The sequence below is a fragment of the Dromiciops gliroides genome, chromosome 4, assembly GCF_019393635.1.
Source record: "Dromiciops gliroides isolate mDroGli1 chromosome 4, mDroGli1.pri, whole genome shotgun sequence".
Classification (NCBI taxonomy): domain Eukaryota; kingdom Metazoa; phylum Chordata; class Mammalia; order Microbiotheria; family Microbiotheriidae; genus Dromiciops; species Dromiciops gliroides.
In genome coordinates, this window is record NC_057864.1 from 71,110,521 (window position 1) to 71,134,880 (window position 24,360).

The following is a 24,360-nucleotide window of genomic DNA, read 5'->3' on the forward strand; positions in this document are numbered from 1 at the left end:
CAAGCTATATACAGGATAAATAGGAAATAATAAATAGAAAGAAAAGACACTAGAATTGGGAAAGGCTTCCTGTAAAGGGTGGGATTTTAGTTGGGGCTTAAAGAAAGCTGGGGAAGTCAGCAGGCAGAGATGAGGACACAGAGCATTAGAAGCATGGGGAATGGTCAGAGAAAATGCCCAGAGCTGAGAGACGGGGTGTCTTGTTTGTGGTACAGGCAGAAAGCCAGTGTTAACTGAATCACAGAGGATGGAGCAGAGTGAGGCATCAGGAGACTGGAAAGGTAGGAGAAGACTAGGTTAGGAAGGACTTTGAAGACCAAATGAGGGTTTTATATTTGATCCTGGAGGTATTAGGGAGTCAATGGAGTTTATTGAATAAGTGAGGCGACATGGTCAGACCCACACTTTAGGAAAATCACTTTGGTGTCTGAATGGAGGATGAGCTGAAGTGGGGAGAGATGTGAAGCAGGCAGTAGTTCAAGTATGAGGTGTTGAGGGGCTGCAACCTAGTGGTGCCAGTGTCAGAGGAGAGAAGGGGGTATGTTCAAGAGATGCTGCAAAGCTGAAATCGACAGGCCTTAGCAACAGATTGAATATGGAGGGGTGAAAGTTAGTGAGGAGTCGACAATGACACCGAGGTTGCAAACATGAGGGAATGGGTGGGTGGTGTTGCCCTCTTCAGTAATAGGGAAGGTAAGAGATGAGAGTTTAGGGGGAAAGAGAATGACTTGTGTTTTAGACACGTGTTTAAGATATCTACCGGACATTCAGGCTGAAATGTCTGAAAAGCAGTTGGAGATGCAAGAAGGAAGATTGGGTGAGAGGTTAGGACACAATGTGTAGATTTGAGAATCGTCAGCATAGAGACAGGAATGAAATCCATGGGAACTGATGCGCTCAGGAAGTGAGATTGTATAGGAGAAGAGGGTCCAGGACAGAATCCTGTGGGACATCTATGGTTAGAGGACTTGTCCTGGGTGAGGGTCCAGCAAAGGAGACTGATGAGAAGGGTAGGTCAGATAGGCAGTAGGAGGAGAACCAGGAGAGAGAGATGTCTTGAAAAAAACAGAAAAAAGAAGCAAGGAGGGAAGCCTGATTAACATTGTCAAATGCTTCAAGAGACATTGAGGAAAATGGGGATTGAGAAATGGCCATGGAATATGGCAACTAAGAGAGTACTGATAATTTTGGAGAGAGCAGATTCGGTGGAATGATAGGGTTGGAAGCCGGATTAAGAAGAGAGCTGAAGGAGAGAAAGTGAAGGCCCCTATTGTAGATAGCATTTTCCAGGAATTTAGCCACAAAGGGCAGAAGAAACACAGGTTAATAGAGAAAATGGAAGGATCACGATGGGGCAGGGGATGAGGGAGACATGAACATGTTTCTACGCAGTAGGGAAGGAGCCAGCATTCAGGGAGAGATTGAAAATAAGTGAGGAGGGGCAGCTAGGTGACACAGTAGATAAAGCACCAGCCCTGCATTCAGGAGGACCTGAGTTCAAATCCGACCTCAGATACTTGACACTTACTAGCTGTGTGACCCTGGGCAAGTCACTTAACCCCAATTGCCTCACCAAAAAAAAAAAAATTAAATAGAAAATAAGTGAGAAAGTCAGGATGACAATTTGTTGGAGATGGGATGGAATGAGATAGTTTGAGAAGGAAGAGAGGGTAGCTTTGTTTAAAGAGTCTTATCGTGTGAGCTAGTAATGAAGGAGATACTGGTAGAAGGGATATGAGTGATATGAGGAAAGGGGAGTTCATGACAGATGATCTCATTTTTTTTCTGTAAAATATGAGGCAAAGTTCTCAGCTGAGAGAGTGGAAGGAGAGAGGGTCATGGGAGTTTTGAGGAGGGATGAAAAGGTCTAGAGGAGTCACTGGGGAGAATAAGATAGTGAGTTGATAAGGGAGATACAGTAGCATTGCCCAGTAGCAGCAAGGACCAGTTAAGGCTGTATAACGAATTTGTAGCGGGCGCAATCAGAACAGTTGTGTGATTTTCTCTGCCTTTGATCATCAGCACATGTATAGGGGTAGAGGTGGAGGATGGTGGGAGAGAACCAAGGCTGAGGTTTGGCAGGGAATAACCCATGAAATAATAAAGGGGCTAGGGATTCAAGAGAAGAGGACAGTATAGAGTTGAACGGGTTCACCAAGGGACCGATATAAAGAAAAGAGGAGAGAATTGTTAATGCAGGGGAGATGGCCTGGGAAAGAATTGAAGTCTCAAGGGATTGAAAGTCATATTGTGGACAAAGAATAGGGTTTTATAAGGGAAGTCAGAGAGAGAAATAGAAAGCCAATAGATAATGATCAGATAAGGGGATTTCCAAATTCTTGAACATAGAAGTGATACATATGTGGGTGATGGCAAGATCAAGGTTATGAACATCTTTGTGTGCAGGTAAAGTTGGAGTGGAGTAGGTCATGCAAACTGGGTATGTTAAGGAATGAAGTTATTGGGGTGTTTAGAGAAGATATATCTATATCTCTATCTCTATATCAATAGATAGATAGATAGATAGATAGATAGATAGATAGATAGATAGATAGATAGATAGATAGATGATACCTGGTATGAGAGTAGGAGTTGTGGAAGAGAGAAAAAATGTGAGCCATGTAGAGAACTAATTGAAGAAGGAAGGGGATTCAAATCTGGCCTCAGACACTTGACATTAGCTGTGTGACCCTGGGCAAGTCACTTAACCCCCATTGCCCCGCCAAAAAAAAAAAAAAGAAAAAAAAAAAGAAGGAAGGGGAGTGATCCGGAGCTCTGTGAATAAGAAGTAACAAGATTTTGGTTGGGTGGTAGATATGAAAGGCATGATTCTCCCAAGATGAGAGGTTATTGCCTGATGTTGGTACGAGGAGAGCCTGGCAATGGTGAACAAGGATTATTCCAATTCCCCACCTTGACTTGTGAATGTAGGCACAGGCAGTACTAGAAAGGGGAGGTGGGAGAGGGAGAATGCGCCATGAGAGAGAGGGAGCCTACCCAAGGTCACACAAGAAGTAGCAGAGCAAGGGTTTAAATGTAGGTCTTCTGGCTCTAAATCAAGGACTTTTCCATCGTGCCAATCTGTCTCCCCAACTCCTGAGTCCCTAAGAAAAAAGTAAAGTATGTTCAATCTATTCTGTTTGAGAATGCAAAGGCATAATACATTTTTAATTTTTTATTATAAAAGCATTTATTATTTTCCAGTTACATGTAAAAAATAGTTTTCAACATTTGTTTTCATCAGATTTTTAGTTCCAAATTTTCCTCCCACCCTTCCTTCCCTCCCCTATCTCCATGACGTAAAGCAATCTGATAGAGGCTATATATATATACAATCACATTAAACATATTTTTTTGAGGGAGCAGGGCAATGAGGGTTAAGTGACTTTCCTAGGGTCACACAGCTAGTAAGTGTCAAGTGTCTGAGGCTGGATTTGAACTCAGGTCCTCCTGAATTCAGGGCCAGTGCTTTATTCACTGTGCCACCTAGCTACCCTACATTAAACACATTTCTGCATTAGTGATGTTGTGAAAAAAGAATCAGAACAAAAGGGAAAACCCTTGAAAAAGAGGGAAAAAAAAACAAAAAAAAGTAGAAAGAATGGTTCAATCTGCATTCAGAATCCACAGTTCTTTTTTCTGGATGTGGAGGACATTTTTTATCATGAGTTCTTTGGAATTGTTTTGGGTCGTTGCACTGCTGAGAACCAAGTCTATCATGGTTGATCATCACACAATGTTGCTGTTACTGCTCACCATAATGCATTTTTAAATAAAAAATTATATATTAAGGAACAACAAAACAACCAATTCTGAATGTTGTGAAATTGTAATGACCAAACTTGGCCCCAAAGAAGAGCTATGAGAAGACACTTCCACCAACTTCTTTGCAGATATGGGAGGCTCCAGATGTACGGCACTGCATATGATGCTAGACTTTTTCAGTGAGTTCCTTAGTTTTGCTAAATTGTTGGATCCCCACCCCCCACCCCCGCCTTTTTATTGTTTATAAGTTGTGGCTCTCAAGGAGGGGAAAGGAGAGGAGGAGAAAAAATAACTGGGAAACATGGATGTTTCCAAAGCCAAAGCTATCAATAAAATTTATCTATTTTTAAAAGTTACTGTCTAAAATATTTAAACAAAAAAGTTATGATAAATAAAAGGGGAATATATTCAGAAAACTTGAGTATACAGAATAATGGATTCCCTAAAGTAGCTGGATACCTGAGATTTTATTAATAAATTTATAAGCTAGGATGGGGTGGAGGAAGGGCAGGAAAACAACCAGAAATTTACATGATAATTTTGTTGTATATTTAAAAGGAAATAGCAAGTTGTGCATAGTAGATTTGCAGTTTTACATACAATTATCTTTTTTTATTGTACTGTTATGGAAATGCTTCTTTTATTCCATAAATATGTATCCGTGTAATAAAAAAGGGAAAAGAAAAAAGATAGGGTTGTATAATGAGACAGTGAAACTTACTCAAGTTTCACTTGCACAGTGCCTTGCACAGTGCAAGTGCCCATTAAATGTTTTGAATTATATATGTATGTATATACATATGTGACAATAAATAGATAGGTAGATAGATAGATAGATCAATCAATTAATTAATTAATTAATAAAACAACTGACACTTCATCGTGGTAGTGAGGTGACCCAGGGTTCTAGAAAATTATGCCAACAGAATTTTTTGTGGGGCAATGGGGGTTAAGTGACTTTCCCAGGGTCACACAGCTAGTAAGTGCCAAGTGTCCGAGGCCGGATTTGAACTCAGGTACTCCTGAATCCAGGGCCGGTGCTTTATCCACCGTGCCATCTAGCTGCCCCTAACAGAATTATTTTAATACAATTTGAGAGGTTCCAGATTCCAAGGTACAGTTTAAAGAGAGACAACAATCACCCATGTGTTCAATTGTGTTGCCAATGGAAAGAGCGTAAGGGGCATTGTTGTTTGGGGAGCAGGCAACCCAAGTCATAGACCTAGTGTTGGAAAGAAGGAGAAAGTTTCTACTTGTTCATTCTCCTTGAGCCCTTGCATTCTACATTCCCTAAGCCATGGTTTGGGAAGTAGGGGTAGCTACCAAGACTGTTATTCCCAGTCCTGGACCATGGCTGAGGCTTCCAAAGGAGAAAACTGGTGTGGCTGGGAGACAGAGCACCCCAAGACAACACAGCACAAGGCAGGAGTTATAGAGAAGGTGAAACAAGCAAGTTTTTTTTGTTTTTTTTGTTTGTTTTTTGTGAGGCAATTGGGGTTAAGTGACTTGCCTAGGGTCACACAGCTAGTAAGAGTTAAGTGTCTGAGGCCGGATTTGAACTCGGGTCCTCCTGACTCCAGGGCCCGTGCTTTATCCACTGCACCACCTAGCTGCCCCACAAGCAAGTTTTATTGAAGGGAAATACAAGGCAGGGCAGTCAGGGAAGATGAAGACAGGTCGGGTCCTCTGGGATCTCTAGTGCAATAGGGCAGGAAAAGGAGTAAAGTCCTGTAGGGTTTTATCAAATTCATGTTGGGATCAAGCTAGACCAGGCATTGGAGTTGATGGGCTGGGAGGAAGAGGGAAGCCTGGAACTGGTTACAAGTCAAGGCTGGAAGACTGGCATTGATTCATCATGAGGGAAACTGGCAGATAGTCAATATTCCAATACCCCATCAAGAGGAAAAGGGCTTTCACAGCTGCTACTGCAGGCCTTAATTTAATGAGGGGATTTAACTCAGGGGATTTGAGACTCCCCGGGAGATCATCTTTTAGCATGGAACATGGAGACTATTGAGGTCCTTCCAAGAATATTGTTCTGGTAAGTTCTACCATGCTGGAAAAAAGGAGGGGCGGTGTGGAATTGTCCTCAGAAGTCCTTACAATTACCCCCAGAAAGCTCTGATGAGCTCAAGACTGACTTGGTCCCAGGGTTATGAGTTTCCCAGCTGAAATTCTGAAAGACGCATCTCTTCCTGTCTGATTGGAGATTTTAAGAAACAGAGGCATGGTCGCCTATAATCCTTTGGCCCAATTTCAGGTTTATTAAAACTAGTCTGTGGGGAACACACAAAGGGAGGTAAGGATTTGTGTATCTGGACATGGTTACAAGAAAGAGAGAGGGAGAGGGAGAGGGAGAGGGAGAGAGGGAGGGAGGGAGGGAGGGAGGGAGGGAGGGAGGGAGGGAGAGAACAGAATTAAGTGATTGACCCAGAAAACCAGCTCTGCCTTGTTGTTCAGATCAGGTGAGGTGGAGGGAAATGTGCTAAGGGGAGAGAAAAGGGGATTAGAGGCAACCCAAAATGGTCCAGGGTTAGTACTGTGTTCTGTTCAAGAGAATAAAATACATGGCAGCTGCCATTTCAATCTTGAGTAAACTGGATGAGGCTGAGCACAGAGGTTGGTCAATCTCTTTTGGGAAGGAGGGCTGCTTTTAATGGAGTCCTTAAACATTCTGACTCCTGTACTCATGTGCCTGGGAAAACAGTCTAGTCATGTAAATAAATGTATACAGATACTGTACATAGATGGTTAGACATGGTGATGGGGGTGCACGGGGGTGGAGGGGAGGAGGTGGTGCTGTCTCTGCTACCAGACCAAACCTCAAGGTGAGTTAGAACATTAGTAAGCCTCTTATTCCCCTCCCAACCCAGGGTGGGAGATTTCCCTGGAGGCTCTGGGCTGCTGGTAGGCAATGTATTCTGTTCATTAAAATAGCAGATAGTGATATGGGAATTTAGAGATTTTACTTTATTTGATCATTTCTGTAGTTAAGCAAAGAAAATCCACTCATGGATCATATGCAAAAAATGTATGTGTCATCCTGCATTTTGATGCCATCACCCATGAAGTGGATAACATCCTTCATCTTTGCCCCATTGTGGTTGGCCAATGCATGGATCAGAGAATTCCAAAGTCTTTTGAAAGATTTTTATTGAATAAATTGTACTCCTGATTCTTCTCACTTTAATCTGCATATGGGTCTTCCCAGTTTTCTCTGAAACTATCTATTTCATCATTTCTTATGACATAATAGTATTTCATTACATTGACATACCGCTATTTGTTTGGCCATGCCTCAATAGGTGAGCATCCCTTTCTTTTCTCCAGTTCTTTGATAACTACAAAAAGATTTCCTCATTTTAAAAAAATAAGCTGGAGAAGGAAATGGCAAACTATTCCAGTATCTTTGCCAAGAAAACCCTAAATGGGGTCACAACTAGAAAATGACTGAACAACAACCACCAATACACCACATGGATGCTCACTGGGTGCTCCTTCCATTCCTGGGGCTTGCTAATTACTGTTATGATCAATGATCTAAGGTATGAATCTCACCATCCCAGCTACCACAGGGTTCCTGTGTCTTTCCCTGCATCCTTTATTCCCACAGCTGATTCCAGCTCACCAGGCCTTAAGAACTAGCTAGACAGTCTTGTTATTCATGTTGAGTTCAACTTATCTCTCTCCTTTCTCTGCTGCTTTTACCAATTTCTCACAGAGTTGTTCTAAGGGTCAAATGAGATGATGCACGTAAATACTCAAATGAAGCTGTGATCTCATCAAGTCAGATGTCAAGACCCAGCCTCCAGTCACCCTCATTTCTAGCTCTCACAGGGCTCTGAATTCACAGTTCAGCAAGTGACCAAAACTCAAAGATAACAATACTAACCATTTTTATGTGATACATGGATTGTAGAGTTGCAAAATAAAGTGTTTTCTGAGATTTAAGGAAGGTTGCTATGTACCAGGGATAGTAGGGAAAGTTGTATGGAGGGAAAGACATTTTAATCTGTCTTTAAAGCAGGTGTTCTTAATATGGGATTTGTCAATAGATTTCAGGGAGAACTGTGAACTTGGATGGGGAAAAATTCTATCTTTCTTTTCACTATAACTGGTTTCCTTGTATATTTTAATTTATGTATTTAAAAGGGAGGGGTCCATAGGTTTCACTAGATCTCCAAAGAGGTCCATGATACAAAAAGAGTTAGGAACTCTCCTAAGGATGGGTCAGTGACAAAGGTGAAGGAGGAAATTCTAGGCATAAGAAGGAATAGCATGAGTAAAGGCTTGGATGGGGATAAAGCAGGCATGTTCAGGGGTGGAATGTAGTTCAACTTGGCTGTTGGGTAGAATATATGCAGGGCAGTAATTTGAGTTAAGGCTGAAAAGGTGGAATGGCACCAGACTGTGTAGGGCCTTGAATGCTATTTTCCAAAGGAGTTTGAACTTTCAACCCAACTCTGTCAATGCCCCCCCTTTAAATGTAGTATGGTAGGAGTATTCTAGATACGTTTTGATCAGTACAATATAATGCAGAAACATAGAATCTGAGAAGGATTCACTACATCTAGTCTGATCGATAGCTACACACACACACACACACACACATATATATATTATGTGTGTATATATATATGTATACACATATATAAAATATGAAAACAGGAATTCTTTTTTTTTTTTTTTTTACAAACTCCCTCCTTGGGGGGCCAGCTAGGTGATGCAGTGGATAAAGCACCAGCCCTGGATTCAGGAGGACCTGAGTTCAAATTCAGCCTCAGACACTTGACACTTACTAGCTGTGTGACCCTGGGCAAGTCTCTTAACCCTCATTGCCCTGCAAAAAGCAAAAAGCAAAAACAAAAACAAAAACAAACTCCCTCCTTGAAGACCTCTAATGAGGTCACTGACTCTCAAGACAGCCCATCACCCTTTTGCACTGTTTGCTCACATTAAGCCTGCCTCTCTGGCCCCTGGTCACTACAGCATCCTGGTCACTCTCCTCTATACATGCCAAGCAGCTCATCTGTGTTCTTCCTAAAATGTGATGCCTAGAATTGAAATCCAGGTGTGAAGGCAGAACGCAGTAGGATATTGTGGGAGCTCCTCAAGGACAAGAATTGTTTTCCTGTTTATTTGTTTTTCTATTGTATTCTCAGTGCCTAGCACATAGTAGGCACTTCATAGATGCTTTTTCAATTGATTTAGATGATCATATCCTAAGAATGAATCAGCTTTTTTTTGGATTCTTTGTCATGTCGCTAATTGCAGTCCACTGAAATCCCTAGAATTTTTTTCACTCAAAACATTAGCCAGTCTTAAATTTTCTCTCTGCCTTATATTTTTCAGCTTGATTCCTGAGCCCAAGGAAAGGAATTAAACCCTTGGACTGGGTCCCTTTCTCACCTTCTCATCCCTTGTGCCTAACACCGTGCCTTTATATTTATGCTACTCAATTTTATCTTACTAGTTTTAGAAAGCGTGATATAGACAGTCAGTCAACAAAGATTGTTAAGCTCCTACTACATGCTGGATACAGTGCCATATACTGGGGATACAAAGAAAGGGGAGAAAAACCAGTCCCTGCCTTTGAGGAACTCACATTCTAATGGGGGAAACAATAAGCAAACAAATAGATACAAACTTATTACAAATAGAATAAATGGGAAATAATTAACAGAAGGAAGGTACTAGAATTAAAGGGGATCAGGAAAGGCATGCTATAAAAGGTAGGATTTTAGCTGGGACTTGAAGGAAGAGAGAAAGATGAGGAAGGAAAGAATTTTTAAGAATGAGGGACTGTTGGGGAAAATGTCAGGAGATGGGGTGAGAGGTATATAAAAAGACTGAATATAAAGTCAGGAAACCTCAGATTAAATCTCAGTTTTGACATTTACTTGCTGACAAGGCAGCTAAGTGGTGCAGTGCCTGGAGACAGGAAGACATAACTCTAAATGAAGCTTCAGGCACTTCGGAACTGTGTGACCATGGGCAAGTCACTTTACTTCTGCTTGCCTCCGTTTCCTCATCTGTAAAATGGGGTTAATAATAGCACCTACCTCCCAGGGTTGTTGTGAGGATCGAATGAGATAACAATTTTTTTTTTTTTGGCGGAGCAATGGGGGTTAAGTGACTTGCCCAGGGTCACACAGCTAGTAAGTGTCAAGTGTCTGAGGCCGGATTTGAACTCAGGTCATCCTGAATCCAGGGCCGGTGCTTTATCCACTGCGCCACCTAGCTGCCCCCGAGATAACAATTATAAAGTGCTTAGCACAGAGTCTTGAACATAGTAATCACCATGTTGCTGCTGCTGCTGCTGCCGCTATTCCCCAGGATTTGGGCAAGAGTCAGGAAAGAGGTCGATTCAAAGCTAGAGGAGTCATCATGGAGTTGAGGGATTAGCAGAAATAAAGAAGCTGATGTTGGTTTCATGCAGTTTTTCCACTCAAGACAAGCTTTGTATCTGTAATTTGCTGTATCGGTGGTCCTGGACACCTCTGAGTTTTATGTAATTTGTACATTCGATGAATGTACCATTCATGTTTTCATCTGCCATTACTAAAAATATTGAATAAAACAGATAAGGATTAGAGCCCCATGGAACTCTATTAGAGACCACCTCTAAACTGGTATCAATCTGATGTAGGGGGTGGGTTTAATTAATCAAATTGATCGTGAGGTGTCCAAAAGAATTACAAGACTCAGTGACTCAGTTTCCCAAGTTTTATTGCAATACTGTGAGTGACCACAGGGAGAGCACCATGGAGATTGGTATCTAGAATAGGGGAATGAAAAATGGTTATATTTATAGTAAGAAAAAGTGATTTATCTCATTATCTTAGCCTCCTCCTTGTAGGAGGTTCATGGGAGGTCTTATCCTCATTTGGACTTCCTGGGGTCCTAAGACAACCTCCAAGACAGGTACCTCTCTCCCTGGAGGTTTATGTGTCACAAGGTGGACTCAAGGGACAAACTTAGCCTTTTCTGCACATGTTCCTAAAGACATGCTTAAACTTATCAGACCCAGAGGGTCTCTCTTTTGATCGTATCTCCCTACTTAAGATCTGGTTTCTAGGTGTCCTGTCATCTAGGAATATTAATGGCTATTAATGGTTAATGGTCCCTAGTTACTGTCTCTGTTGATGGTAAGGGTTGATAGGGACAAACCCTCTTGGTCACTGTAAGAACACAAACCTTAGTTTCTCTGTTAACTCTTTTAGGTACTATTGATAGCTACTATTGATAAGTTATCTGTTAACCCTTTTAGCCCCCTCCATCAAATCCATCAACTAGCACTCAGAATATTGTTGGTATATACGATCCTCTCATAGCAGTGTGATTCAGCCTATTTCCTGGCCTTTTTTATGAAGCTAGCAAGAGGGGGTCAGTAGGCTACCTTAAGGGGAGCAAATTGACCCCAGTCAGAAATTGAGTGCGTTTGAGCCCATGAGTGGCCACTATATATCTGGCCTGGGTAAAATAAGGAGACCTAGTCTCCAACAGCAACAGCCACAACTGCCACCACCCACCATGACCAACCTGCAGTTTTTTCAATGATCTCAAGCTGTACCCAATCATAAATCTCCATCTCACCAATATTCTCCTGGTTATATATATGACTGAACACTATTGATGTCAAAACTATAAAATCAAGAGACTCAAAATTGTGGATGACCCAAAGGCCAGTGAGGAGATACATGGTAGGCTTGAGAAAGTCATATATAATAGGGACTCAAAAATATTTCTTGATTTAATCAACTACAATCTCCTTTGTTTGGCATTTAAAGCCTTCCCAACTTGACTACAACCCATCTTTCCAAAGTGATTATATGCTATTCTCTATCACAGAAGTCATCAGTCCAGCCAAAATGGCTTCTCCATATACATGACATTCCATCTCCTGTTTCCCATGCCATCTCCAATTCTTTAGAATTACTAGTTTTCTTCAAAACTCAGTTCAAACGCCACCATTTTCAGGAGGTCTTTCCCAACTTTCCCCTTCCCCATCTTCTAGTACATACATTTCAAATTAACTTATATTTCACAATAGAGATTTGCAATTTCATCTTTTTCCATTCTATTGTGTACATGGAAAACCTTTTTGTTTTGGTGTTTAAAATCAGAACCTTAAAACAAATATTAGGAAGAAACAAGCATTTTTAAAATAATATTTTATTTTCCCCCAATTACATGTGAAAACAATTTTTAACATTGGTTGTTTTTTTAAAAGTTTTGAGTTCCAAATTCTATCCCTCTTTTCCTCCTTCCCCCACTCCCTCCCTGAGACAGTAAGTAATCTAATATAGTTCATACATGTGCAATCATGTAAAACATTTCCATATTAATCATTTTGTGGAAAAAAATGAAGGGAGAGAAGAAGAGAGGAAGAGAGGGAGGGAAAAGAGATGAAGGAAGAGAGAGAAAAAGAAAGTATGTTTCAGTCTATATTCAGATGCCATCAGTTCTTTCTCTGGAGGCAGAAAGCATTTTTCATCATGAGTAGTTTGGAATTGTCTGGGATCATTGTATTACTGAGAATAGTTAAGTCATTCACAGTTCTTCATCATACATTATTGCTGTTACTGTGTACAATGGCGTCCTGGTTCTGCTCACTTCACTCTGCATCAGTTCATGTAAATCTTTCCAGATTTCTCTGAAATCACCGTGTTCATTCCTTATAGCACAATAATATTCCATTACAATAATATATCGCAACTTGTTTAGCCATTCCCCAACTGATGGGCATTCTCTAAGTTTCCAATTCTTTGATACCACAAAAAGAGTTGCTATAAATATTTTTGTTCAAATAGGTTCTCCCAATAGTCAAAGGATATGAACAGGCACTTTTCAGATGAAGAAATCAAAGCTATCTGTTGCCATATGAAAAATGTTCTAAATCATTATTGATTAGAGAAATGTAAATTAAAACAAGTCTGAAGTACCACCTCACACCTATCAGATCGGCTTACGTGACAAAAAAGGAAAATAATAAATGTTGGAGGAGATGTGAGAAAATTGGAGCACTATTGGTAGAGTTGTGAACTGATCCAGCCATTCTGGAGAGCAATTTGGAACTATGCCCAAAGGTCTATGGGGCTGTGTATACCCTTTGACCTAGTAATGCCAGTACTAGGTCTATATCCCAAAGAGATCATAAAAAAGGGAAAAGGACCCACTCATACAAAAATATTTATAGCAGCTCTCTTTGTGGTGGCAAAGAAATGGAAATTGAGGGGATGCCCATCATTGGGGAATGGCTGAACAAGTTGTAATATATGAATGTAATGGAATACTATTGTGCTATAAGAAATGATGAGCAGGCAGATTTCAGAAAAACCTGGAAAGATTTAAGTGGACTGATGCTAAATGAAGTGAACAGAACCAGGAGAACATTGTACACAGTAAGAGCAATATTTTGTGATGATCAACTGTGATAGACTTAGCTCTTCTCAGCAATACAATGATCCAAGACAATTCCAAAAGACTTATGTTGGAGAGTGCTTTCCACATACAGAAAAAGAACTGTGGAATCTGAATACAGATTAAACCATACTATTTCTACTCTTTTTTTTTGGTTGGTTTTTTGAGGGTTTCCCTTTTTGTTCTGATTCTTCTTTCACAACGTGACTAATGCAGAAATATATTTAATGTGAGAGTGTGTGTGCGTGTGTGTGTGTGTGTGTGTGTGTGTGTGTGTGTGTGTGTGTGTGTGCGCGTATGTATAACCTATATCAGATTGCCTTCTATCTTGGGAAGTGGGGAGAGAAGGAGAAAAATGTGGAACTCAAAATCTTATAATAACAAATGTTTAAAACTATCTTTACATGTAAGTGGAAAAAAATACTATTAAGATTGGGGGGAAATGGGGGCAGCTAGGTGGCACAGTGGATAGAGCACTGGCCCTGGATTCAGGCGGACCTGAGTTCAAATCCGGCCTCAGACACTTAACACTTACTAGCTGTGTGACCCTGGGCAAGTCACTTAACCCCAATTGCCTCACCAAAAAAAGTTTTAAAAAAAGATTGGGGGAAAAAAGAACCAAATAGATTCTCCCTGCCCCCCTTCCTTTTTTATCTCTATGGTAAAAAGACCTATTAGTGATACTGCTGGATCAAAGAGTATGCAGAGGTTTTTTTTATAACCCTTTGAACATAGTTCCAAATTGCTCTCCAGAATAGTTAGATCAGTTCTCAACTCTACAACAATGCTATAGTGTCCCAGTTTTCCAACATCCCCTTCAACATTTATCATTTTCCTCTTCTGTCATATTAGCCTATCTGATAGGTGTGAGGTGATACCCCAGAGTTGTTGTCATTTGTATTTCTCTAATCAATAGTGACTTAGAACACTTTTCCCTGTAGCTATAGATTTGCTTTCTTTATCTGAAAACCACCTGTTCATATCCTTTGGCCATTTATCAATTGGGCAATGACTGCAAAAATCATTTATTAACCACCTACCATGTGCCAGACCCTGCTCAGTTCTTTACAATATTATCTCATTGATCTCATGATCAAACGAGGTAACAACCCTAGGAGGTGGGTGCTAACATTATCTTGATTTTACAGTTGAAGAAAGTGAGGTGAACAAAAGCTAAGAGGTGTGACATTTGCTTAGGGTCACACAGCTACTGTCTGAGTCCAAATTTGAACTCATGTCTTCTGACTCTAGACCCAATATTCCCTCCATTCCACCAACTAGCTGCCTCTATAGATATGAATAAAAAAAATCATTGTGCATGTATATATATAATATGCATAAATGCACACATGTGTACATATATATACACATACAGTCATATATACACATATAAGTGTGTGTGTTTGTTTATACATGTATGTGGCAATTATTTTATATCTACTTACATATGAGCATAATTTCCCCCACTAGAATGTAATTCCTTGAGGGTAGGGGCCATTTTATTTTTGTCTTTGATTGATTGATCTAGCTACTGTTCATTTTGATTTCTCAAGGCGTAGGACCCTCTCCAGACCTTCTATCAGAGCAGACTGCCTCTCCCCTCACTGTGTATACCTTCTTTAGCCCCTCTTTCATTTGGGAAAGGAGTCTAAAACATATTCAGGGATCATCTGGATTCCCCCATATTCAGATCAAGCTTGAATATATATGGTTGTATATTGTTTGGGGATTAACTGATGGAAGATAGGAAGTTTTCTCTTGGGACTAATTTGTATGGCCAAATCTTACTACCTGTAGTCTTTTTTTTTGGGGGGGGGGAGGGAGACAATGAGGGTTAAGTTACTTGCCCAGGGTCAAACAGCTAGTGTCAAGTGTCTGAGGCTGCACTCGAACTCAGGTCCTCCTGAATCCAAGGCCAGTGCTTTATCCACTGAACCACCTAGCTGTCTGTAGTCTTTAAAAGATGCAAGTCATAGCTATGTGATAACCCAGGATATCAAGCTTCAAGGATGATGGTTAACTGATTTGCCCAGCTCATACAACTAATAAATATCTGAGATGAAATCTGAATTCAGATTCCTTAATCTAAAATCTACTGCTCCTTTACACTGTACTACGGTGCCTTTCAATTCGTGATGTGAACACACAGTCTGACTGCTAGGCCTGTATTCTCTCTGCTAAACCATAGCTGTCTCAAGTCTTCAAAGATGTATTTTTTTTTAAATCTTAAGCACCATCAATTGTGACCCTCCTGCAAGATTCTTATGAGTCCCTCGGGCCCCATCATCCCTACCTTGCAGCCAGCAGAAGGCCATTGCATTAGTGAGCTAGTGTGCAGAGGACACATTTCCATGACACATGGGATGGAAACTCTCTGTCAAACAGATGCTTGGGCTGCTCTGGGGCCGGAATTTCCTGGGAGCTGATGTCTGACTGTGGCTCCTGTCTATTCCTGCCAACACTTCATTTTGTGTAGAACCCCAGTACAGTCACCAGTGGACTGCTGCCTCATGGTATCCGTATCCCATCATACACTTAGCCTTGAGACCCCATCCCTGACAATGTATTTTCTTTGTGCTTTTTTTGGTTGTCTCTCTCTTCCCTGGGTGTCAGTGCTGTCTCTTTTAGATGATTAAACTCCAAAACAGTGGCTCCCAGGCTTGTTTTTGTGATTCTCCTGAATTATGTCTGCAGTTATTATAACAACACATTTCTGTATCGCTTTGAGGTTTACAACGTGCCTGCCTATAATAGCAGAATACATTGATGGTTTGGTTAGTTTTATTGAAATGCCTACACACACACACACACACACACACACACACACACACACACCTTTCCTTTTTATTTTCTATTACAAGGGGAATATATTCAGAAAGGAAGTTCATGTTAAAAACAAAAGTTATAATTTTGTTTTAATCCAAAGTGCCTTTTTACAACAACCCTCCAGGTAAGTAATGCAAGCACTACTGACCACATTTTGTAGGTGAGGAAACTGAGGCTGAGTTGTGATTAGCCCCTGCTCACATGAAGTGGGATTTGAATCTTGATCCTGACCCCCAAATTAGCACACTTTCCCTGACACCATGCTGCCTACACCAAATCCTATGATTCTTCTCCCCAATCAATTAAGCAATCCACAGATACCCAGCCACAGAGGACTCAGGGAGTAAAACATTAACAACAACCACCATTCGGTTTATTCATGACAGGAATTTCAGGCTTAACTTCTAACTCTCCTGAACCAGGCTCCAAAATCCTATAGTTACAGTAACTATAATATTGCATCTGGAGAATGTTTTTTCAGTTCAATTTATTAAGCATCTACTATGTGCTAGGCACTATGCTAAGCTCTGGGGATACAAAAAGAGGCAAAAGACAAAGCTAAGGATCTGCAAGCTTTCAAAAACTCCCAAAACAGTCTGATCAAGGGAAAAGTCTTATTGCTGCCCCATCTAGCCTGAGCTCTACAAGTTTCTGACCTAGTTTTGGGTCTGAGCAAGAGAAGACTGGGGGGGGGGACAGCTAGGTGGCGCAGTAGATAAAGCACTGGCCTTGGATTCAGGAGGACCTGAGTTCAAATCCAGCCTCAGACACTTGACACTTAACTAGCTGCGTGACCCTGAGCAAGTCACTTAACCCTCATTGTCCTGGGGGGGAAAAAAAAAAGAGGAGACTGTGGATACCACCACTTTCAGCCAGCTAAGAAGCTTTGTTGGTTTAGAGTGGTAGAATTGTGGGCCCCTCTTTGGTCTGGGATTCCTGCTCTGGTTATTTCTTTGCAGGTTGTACTAGATGCAAGAAGTGAGACCCTCCTCTGAGCCTGGGGTCTGAATCACACCACTGCTGCTATCTTCTGAACTTCCTCCTTTCTCTCATCCAGGGACACCATCTCCTCAGTTGCTGTCTCTGTCCACCCTGGATCTTTGACCATGAACTAGGTTGTGGTCAACAAACCTGCCAGTTTACACCCATCCCCATTGCAGTGTCCTGTGTGGGTGTGAGGGCCTAATATGCACCTGGGACCTCTTTTTGCCCTGGTGCAAAGCTTCTCCCTGGGCACTAGAGTGTTTGAGCCCAGCATGCTCCTGGCCTGATCTTGTCCCCAGCAGCAGCCATAGGTTTATCTATCTTCCTCTGCTAAGCTGGGCTGGACAAATGATTCACTGTGATTTTTTTCCCCTGGATTTTCCCGTCAGTGTTTGGTTTGATGCATTTTCTACATCAGTTTGGAAGAGTTTTGTGGAGGAGAATCAACTGTATCACTACTTACCACTCCAGAATCTTGGCTTCTCCTTGGGAGGTGTCTTCTTGCTTCTCTTCTTTGTATCCAATGAGTATTTATTAAGGACCTACTATGTGTCAGGCCCTGTGCTAAGTGCTGGAAATACAAAGAAAGGAAAAAAAAAACCAGACCCTGCTCTCAAGGAGTTCAAAGTAAAAGGGGGAAACATATAAAAAAATATATATACAGACAAGCTATAGAAAGGATAAATAGAAAAGAACCAATAGAGGGAAGGCCTTGGCATAAAGCAGAGACCAAGACAGGCTTCTTGAAGTAGGTGGAACTTTAGCTGAGACCTGAAGGAAGCCAAGGAAGATAGGAGGAAAGCTGGGTGGAGTCAGGAAGCCTGGAGTCAGGAAGATCTGAGTTCAAATCCAGCATCAGATGCTTGCTAGCTGTGTGACCCTGGACAAGTCACTTGACACTGTTTGCCTCAGTTTCCTCATCTGTCAGATGAGCTGGGAAAAGAAATGGCAAACCACTCTAGTATCTTTTTTTTTTTTGATGAGGCAATTGGGGTTAAGTGACTTGCCCAGGGTCACACAGCTAGTAAGTGTCAAATGTCTGAGGCTGGATTTGAACTCAGGTACTCCTGACTCCAGGGCCAGTGCTCTATCCACTGTGCCACCTAGCTGCCCCTCACTCCAGTATCTTTGTCAAGAGGAACCCATGGACAGCATTGGCGTGCTATGGTCCATGGGATCATGAAGAATCAGAAACGATTCACCAACTGAACACCACCTAAAGGAACCTTCCTGAGAGAGGAAATGCCTACATAGCCCCATGTGTAGGGACTGCCCTTTGTTCCCTCTATGATGCTGGGCATATGGGCCTCAGAGTCTGTCCCTGATTAGCTCACCCAGCTCTGGGGCTCTTATTGTCTCTCCTGTCCTGCCTCAAAGGGGCTGCTTAAAAACAGTTATGCCACAGACACTCATTGGCTGCGTGACCCTGGAAAAGTCATTTAACATCTCAGAATCTCAGTGCCTACCTAGGTAACATGAAGACTGGATAGCCTCTAACATCCCTTCCATCTCAAGATTTGTGGGTGAGAACTCTCTGGCCCCCAGGCAGGAAGCTGGGCATCCTGTCTTGATAAATGGTCAGCCTCCCACCTTCTTCCCAGCAAGAACCTAGCCTGAAACTTGTGGCCGCTATCTATCAGCCTTATTGACAGGCAGGGTAGGTTCTCTTCCTTTAAAGGAAACAAACAAAATCAGGCCAACCCAGGAAAACCAATATTGTATCTCTGCAGTACCTCATTTTCCAGTCCCTTATACCTAAGTGACAGCAGGATTGACTGTATCTGTAACCTGGGATCAGAGCTCTAACAATAGCTCTAATTTCTATAGCAATTTAAAGTTTGCAAGACGCTTTACATATATTAGCATATTTGATCCTAACAACCACTCCAGGATGTAGGTACTATTATGATTGACATTTTCCAGAGGAGAAAATTGAATAGAAAGATTGCAATGATTTGCCCAGGGTCATGCAGTTAGTGAGTGTCTGAGGCAGGATTTGAATTCAGGTGGTCTTGTTGTTTAGCCTTTTTTAGTCAGGTCTGACTCTTCATGACCCCATTTGGGGTTTTCTTGGCAGAGATGGTGGAGTAGTTTACCATTTCCTTCTCATTTTCCAGATCATTTGGCAAACAGAGTTAAGTTACTTGCCCGGGGTCACACAGCTAGGAAGTATCTAAGTCTGGACATGAGCTTGGAAAGATGAGTGTTCCTGACTCCAGGCCCCAGAGCTCTATCTACTGAGCCACCTGGCTACCCCATGCTCAGGTCACTCCCATTCTAGCCCTCTATCCACTTAGATGCTTAGTTTCTCGTAGAGCTAGAAAGGGCCTCAGAAGTCATCCAGTCCAACCACCTTATTTTACAAACGAGGAAGCTGAGCCCAGAGAGCCCAAAGTCACATAGATGGCAGCCCTGGGATTGGAGTCTAGTTCCTCTGGCTCTAAATCCCGCTCTCCTTCCTGTGCCCAATACAATCACCAATGATGAGCCCTCCCATTGTGGGTGTGGGTGGATGAGATGGCTGAAAGCAGGTCTGGGGCTAGCTTGACACTCCTCCATTCACCCTACACACACACACACACACACACACACACACACACACACATACACACACATCACATCCTCAAGAGGGGACTTCCCCTTATATGCTGGTCCCCTTTCATGACTTCAAGCTCTTTACTACCATTCTCCTGGCTTTCCCAAAGTCAGGGTGTGGTTCAATTCACACCCATTTCTGGGTGTGGTTCAATGAATAAAATAAGACTCTGAAGGCTTGCCCAAGAGGGACAGCCATTTACTAATTCATCTAGAGTATGGAGCTGGGGAAAGCAAACTGACCTCAGCATCCTAGACTTTGTTTTCAAATTCTGTCTCTGATTTAGACTAAGCCTGAGAATCCTTGTGAGTCATTTAAACCCTCTAAAGCTCAAGAGATAATGATAGTTAATCATAGCTTTGCTGTAGTGAGACCTGTGGCCACCTACTTCATCTGGAAAATGGGCACAGTGGCACTTGAACAAGATCTTGTGCTCAGTCGCACCCAACTCTACCTCTTCATGACCCCATTTGGAGTTTTCTTAACAAAGATACTGAAGTAGTTTGCCATTTCCTTCTCCAACCCATTTTACAGATGAGGAAACTGAGGCAAGCAGGGTTAAGTGACTTGCCCAGAGTCACACAGTTAGTAAGTGCCTGAGGCTGGATTTGAACTCAGGTCTTCCTGACTCCAGACCCAGTACTATATACATTGTGCCACCTAGCTGCCCTTTCAAAGTCTTGGCACATAAGGTCTTATGAACATGAGCGAAACCTATTCACTCAACAAACACATATTAAGTGTCTGCTGGAACCATAGAATGGGGGAACTGGAAGACCCCATGTTCAGAAGAATGGCAAAGGCTCCTGGTATCTCCCAGTGGCCTTTGCCTTTGGAGAAGAGAAGTTTAATGCAGATGAATCCACAACTGGCAGAATTTGGGACAGTACTTACCCACACAATGGGAAAAGCTTTTGCCAATGGGGAAGGGGGGTATTTTGTGGCAGGTGGTCCTGCCTTTGGGTAAACACTCTTTCAAGGGGGAGCTTGTCCTTGGGGTGAGCTCCATGTGTTCTTCCTGTTTTTCATACCTTCTTCCCTCATCCACAGCTAGTAGGTGTCAAGTGTCTGAGGCCAGATTTGAACTCAGGTGCTCCTGAATCCAGGGCTGGTGTTTTATCCACTGCACCACCTAGCCGCCCCCCCTCATCCACTTCTGAATCTACAGAATCTCTAAAAGCTCCATATAGGAGAAAGGGAAAAGGGTCATTCTGACCCCATGATCATTGACAAGGGGCAAAAGGATCTGGGGTCCTACACCTAAAAAAACCACAGGCCGTGATGATGATGACAATAATGACGATCATAAAGAAGATGATGATAGCTAGCATTAATACAGCATTTTAAGGTCTACAAGGGGGCTCCACAACACTTTGCTGTGATCCTCACAACCATCCTGAGAGGTAAATGCTATTTTATTCCTATTTCACAGATGAGGAAACTGAGGCAGATAGAAGTTACATGACTTGCCCAGGGTCACCCAGCTAGTAGGTGTTTTAGGCTAGATTTGAATTTAGGTCTTCCTGACTCCAGTTCCAGTTAGCAGTCCACTGTGCCACCTCGCTGCCATGGTGAGCATTTAGTCTTCAAATTCTAGGAAATCTCTCATTGCCAGCAAACCCCTCACTTTGTGGGCTCAGGAATGATGTCTGTTCATCACTCTCCTATCCTTAGACCTTTGAGTCCTGGGTTTGCCCCCAGGACTCAAAGAAGGAAGGCCAACAACTACCAACCTCAAAGTCTTTTGTTTTTGTTTGTTGTTTTTTTGTGGGGCAATGAGGGTTAAGTGACTTGCCCAGGGTCACACAGCTAGTAAGTGTCAAGTGTCTGAGGCCAGATTTGAACTCAGGTCTTCCTGAATCCAGGGCTGGTGCTTTATCCACTGTGCCACCTAGCTGCCCCCCCAACTACTAAGTCTTCTCAGACAAGACCCACTGGTGAAAGGTCTAGGAGACTCACTGAAGTCCATCTGAATGATTCCCCCTGGAAGCTGTTTAAAAGAAGTAAGATTGTATGTCCCCAAAAGGTCACCATTCTATACATCCCCAGTGATAACCTCACTGTTTGCTTCTCTCCCTGTTTTCCTCTGAGCACAGCCTGTCTGAGCTAACCCAAAAGCCAGCCGAGCCCTCAAATGACCTATTGGGGTCAGCAGAAATGATGCCTGAAGGGCTGCCTGCTCCTCCCCAAAGAGCCAGGAGGTGGTGATTCAGGTATCCTTGGAGTGAGCCAGTGTTTGGGGCAGCTCCCTGACCACCGGTGACTCATAGCAACAGAGCTAAGATGATACCCCTTTATCTCATCCATCATCTGAATTTGTTACTGGCATGGCAGTGAATTTGGTGCCACTTCCCAGCACCTTTTCCCTATCCAAAACAATTTTTTTTTCATGGCCAAAATCAACAGAGAGGCAGATTTTGGCTCAATGTAAAGAACTATTTATCTTTTTGAAAAGTATTTAGTTTTTATTTTGAACTCAGCAAACACCAAATAATATGGGCATTTCCATATGCACAATAGAATAGGGGGAAAACAGATTGTACATGAAACCATAAATCTGGAATGCTTGCTCTTCTTTCTTTGTGTTGTTTTTTTTTTTTTAAAGTGAGGTGATTGGGGTTAAGTGACTTGCCCAGGGTCACACAGCTAGTAAGTGTTAAGTGTCTGAGGCCAGATTTGAACTCAGGCCCTCCTGAATCCAGGGCCGGTGCTCTATCCACTGTGCCACCTAGCTGCCCCCTCTTCTTTTTAATTATATAATAAAGCCAACATGGAATTTTCAAAGCTGACCTACTTTCTCTGATTCTTCTCAGCCTTCTCTCTGTTTTCTTCTGTGCATTTAAAAAAATGATTCAATGACTAACAAACAAAATTAATAATCAGAGTTATCCAAAAATGGAATGGGCTGGGAGGGGATTAGAGGTGGGAGTAGTGAGGTCCCCATTACTTTTACAGATCATAGGAGCCGAGCTATGGAGATGATTCCAGGAAACTTGGGACTGAGCTAGGTTTTCAGATATAGGCTGGGTGTCTCCTTGGAGAATTTATGAATCAGACAAGGGACTGGACTAGAGCATTCTCAAGTCAAGTCAAGCATTATCTATTAAGTTCTTCCTATGTTCCAGGCATTGTGCTAAGTGCTGGAATGTAAATACAAGGTCATTTCCAAGTCCTGAAGTCAAATTCAAACCTGAACAACTAGTGAAAATCTTCTTCTTAAGGATAATTCCATCTTTTCTCTCCTCCCTGAACCCCACCCCCCCCACCCGCCGCCACACTCACACATACAAAACCTGGTAAATTTAGAGTTAATGAGGATTTTGTTTTTGAAGGGATGATCGAGATATTAAGTACAGTGTCATTTCCAACTTAATGATGACCATTTTGGGGGGGGGTTGTGGGGCAATGAGGGTTAAGTGACTTGCTCAGGGTCACACAGCTATTAAGTGTCAAGTGTCTGAGGTCATATTTGAACTCAGGTTGTCCTGAATCCAGGGCCGGTGCTTTATCCACCGTGCCACCTAGCTGCTCCGACCATGTCTTTCTTAATCAGAGCTTTAACTAGGATAGCATGAATAGGCCTTTTGCCCAGGGCACCAGACATTGAAGGAGTGCATGTTCATCCTGGTTTTCCTTGCTTCTACCCCCAGCACTGGCCTTTCTAGCAATAACCTCAAGGTATCCCAGGGTCTCGACCTTTATCTGCTCCTGAAGTTTCTCCCCAAGATCTCCCTTACTCCCATTTGCCCCAGCTACTAGAACTTCCAGTTATATCCTTGGTCATACTGCACATGCTTTCCAGTCAAGGGACTTGAAATGTGAAGAAATATATGCTTATTTTCAACCTGAAAAGCTCTTGAATTGTTCTTTCATTTTTCCCAGTTGATAAATGACCAAAGCAAATGAACAGGCAATTTCGAATTTTCAGACAAAGCAATCAAAGCTATCTCTAGTCAAATGAAAAAAAAAATACTCTAAATCACTATTGATTAGAGAATTGCAGATCACAGCAACTTTGAGGTACCACCTCAAACTTATCAGATTGGCTAATAGGACAGAAAAGGAAAATGATAAATGTTGGAGAAGATGTGGGAAAATCAGGACACTAATGCACTGTTGGTGGAGTTGTGAAATGAACCAACCATTCTGGAGAACAGTTATCAAGTTTGTACTTACTGTCTCTCTCTTTTGAAAGATACCCTGAATATAAAGTGTGAGGCCTGGATAAGACCCAGGTAGCATTGGGGCTAACTGATGAAGGAGGCTGTGTATGCACCGAGAGCTCCCCATCCACATGCTGTGGGAGATCTAGCCTATCTCCATCATTCTAAGGACTCCCAGTAGCTAGTCTTTGCTGCCCAGGCAGCTGAGGCAGGGCTTTCTGAGCCTGGGTCCCGTCTGCTACCCTGTCAATTAACAGCATCTTGGGTGATTGCTCCTGCCCGGCCATCTGTTACCAGCTCAGGGAAATATTGTATCCTGAAGACTGCTTCCCAGGTGGTCAACCCCTAAGAACGAGGGCTGCAGCTGCTCTATCTTCTCCTCTGCAATTCTCTGTTGTTTAGCACTGCAGTTTGAGGGGACATGTGGTCAGTTCTCATGCCCACCCTGACCTTTCTTTTCTGTCTGCCTCGCCGCCGCTCAATTTCATTTCCATTTCCATTCTTTCCTACTCCCAGGTAATAGGGTGAATGTTGCTGCTCCTGTCATGCAGCCCAGCTTACAATGGAAAAAAGCTCGGGTTTTTGAATCAAGAATTCTGTATT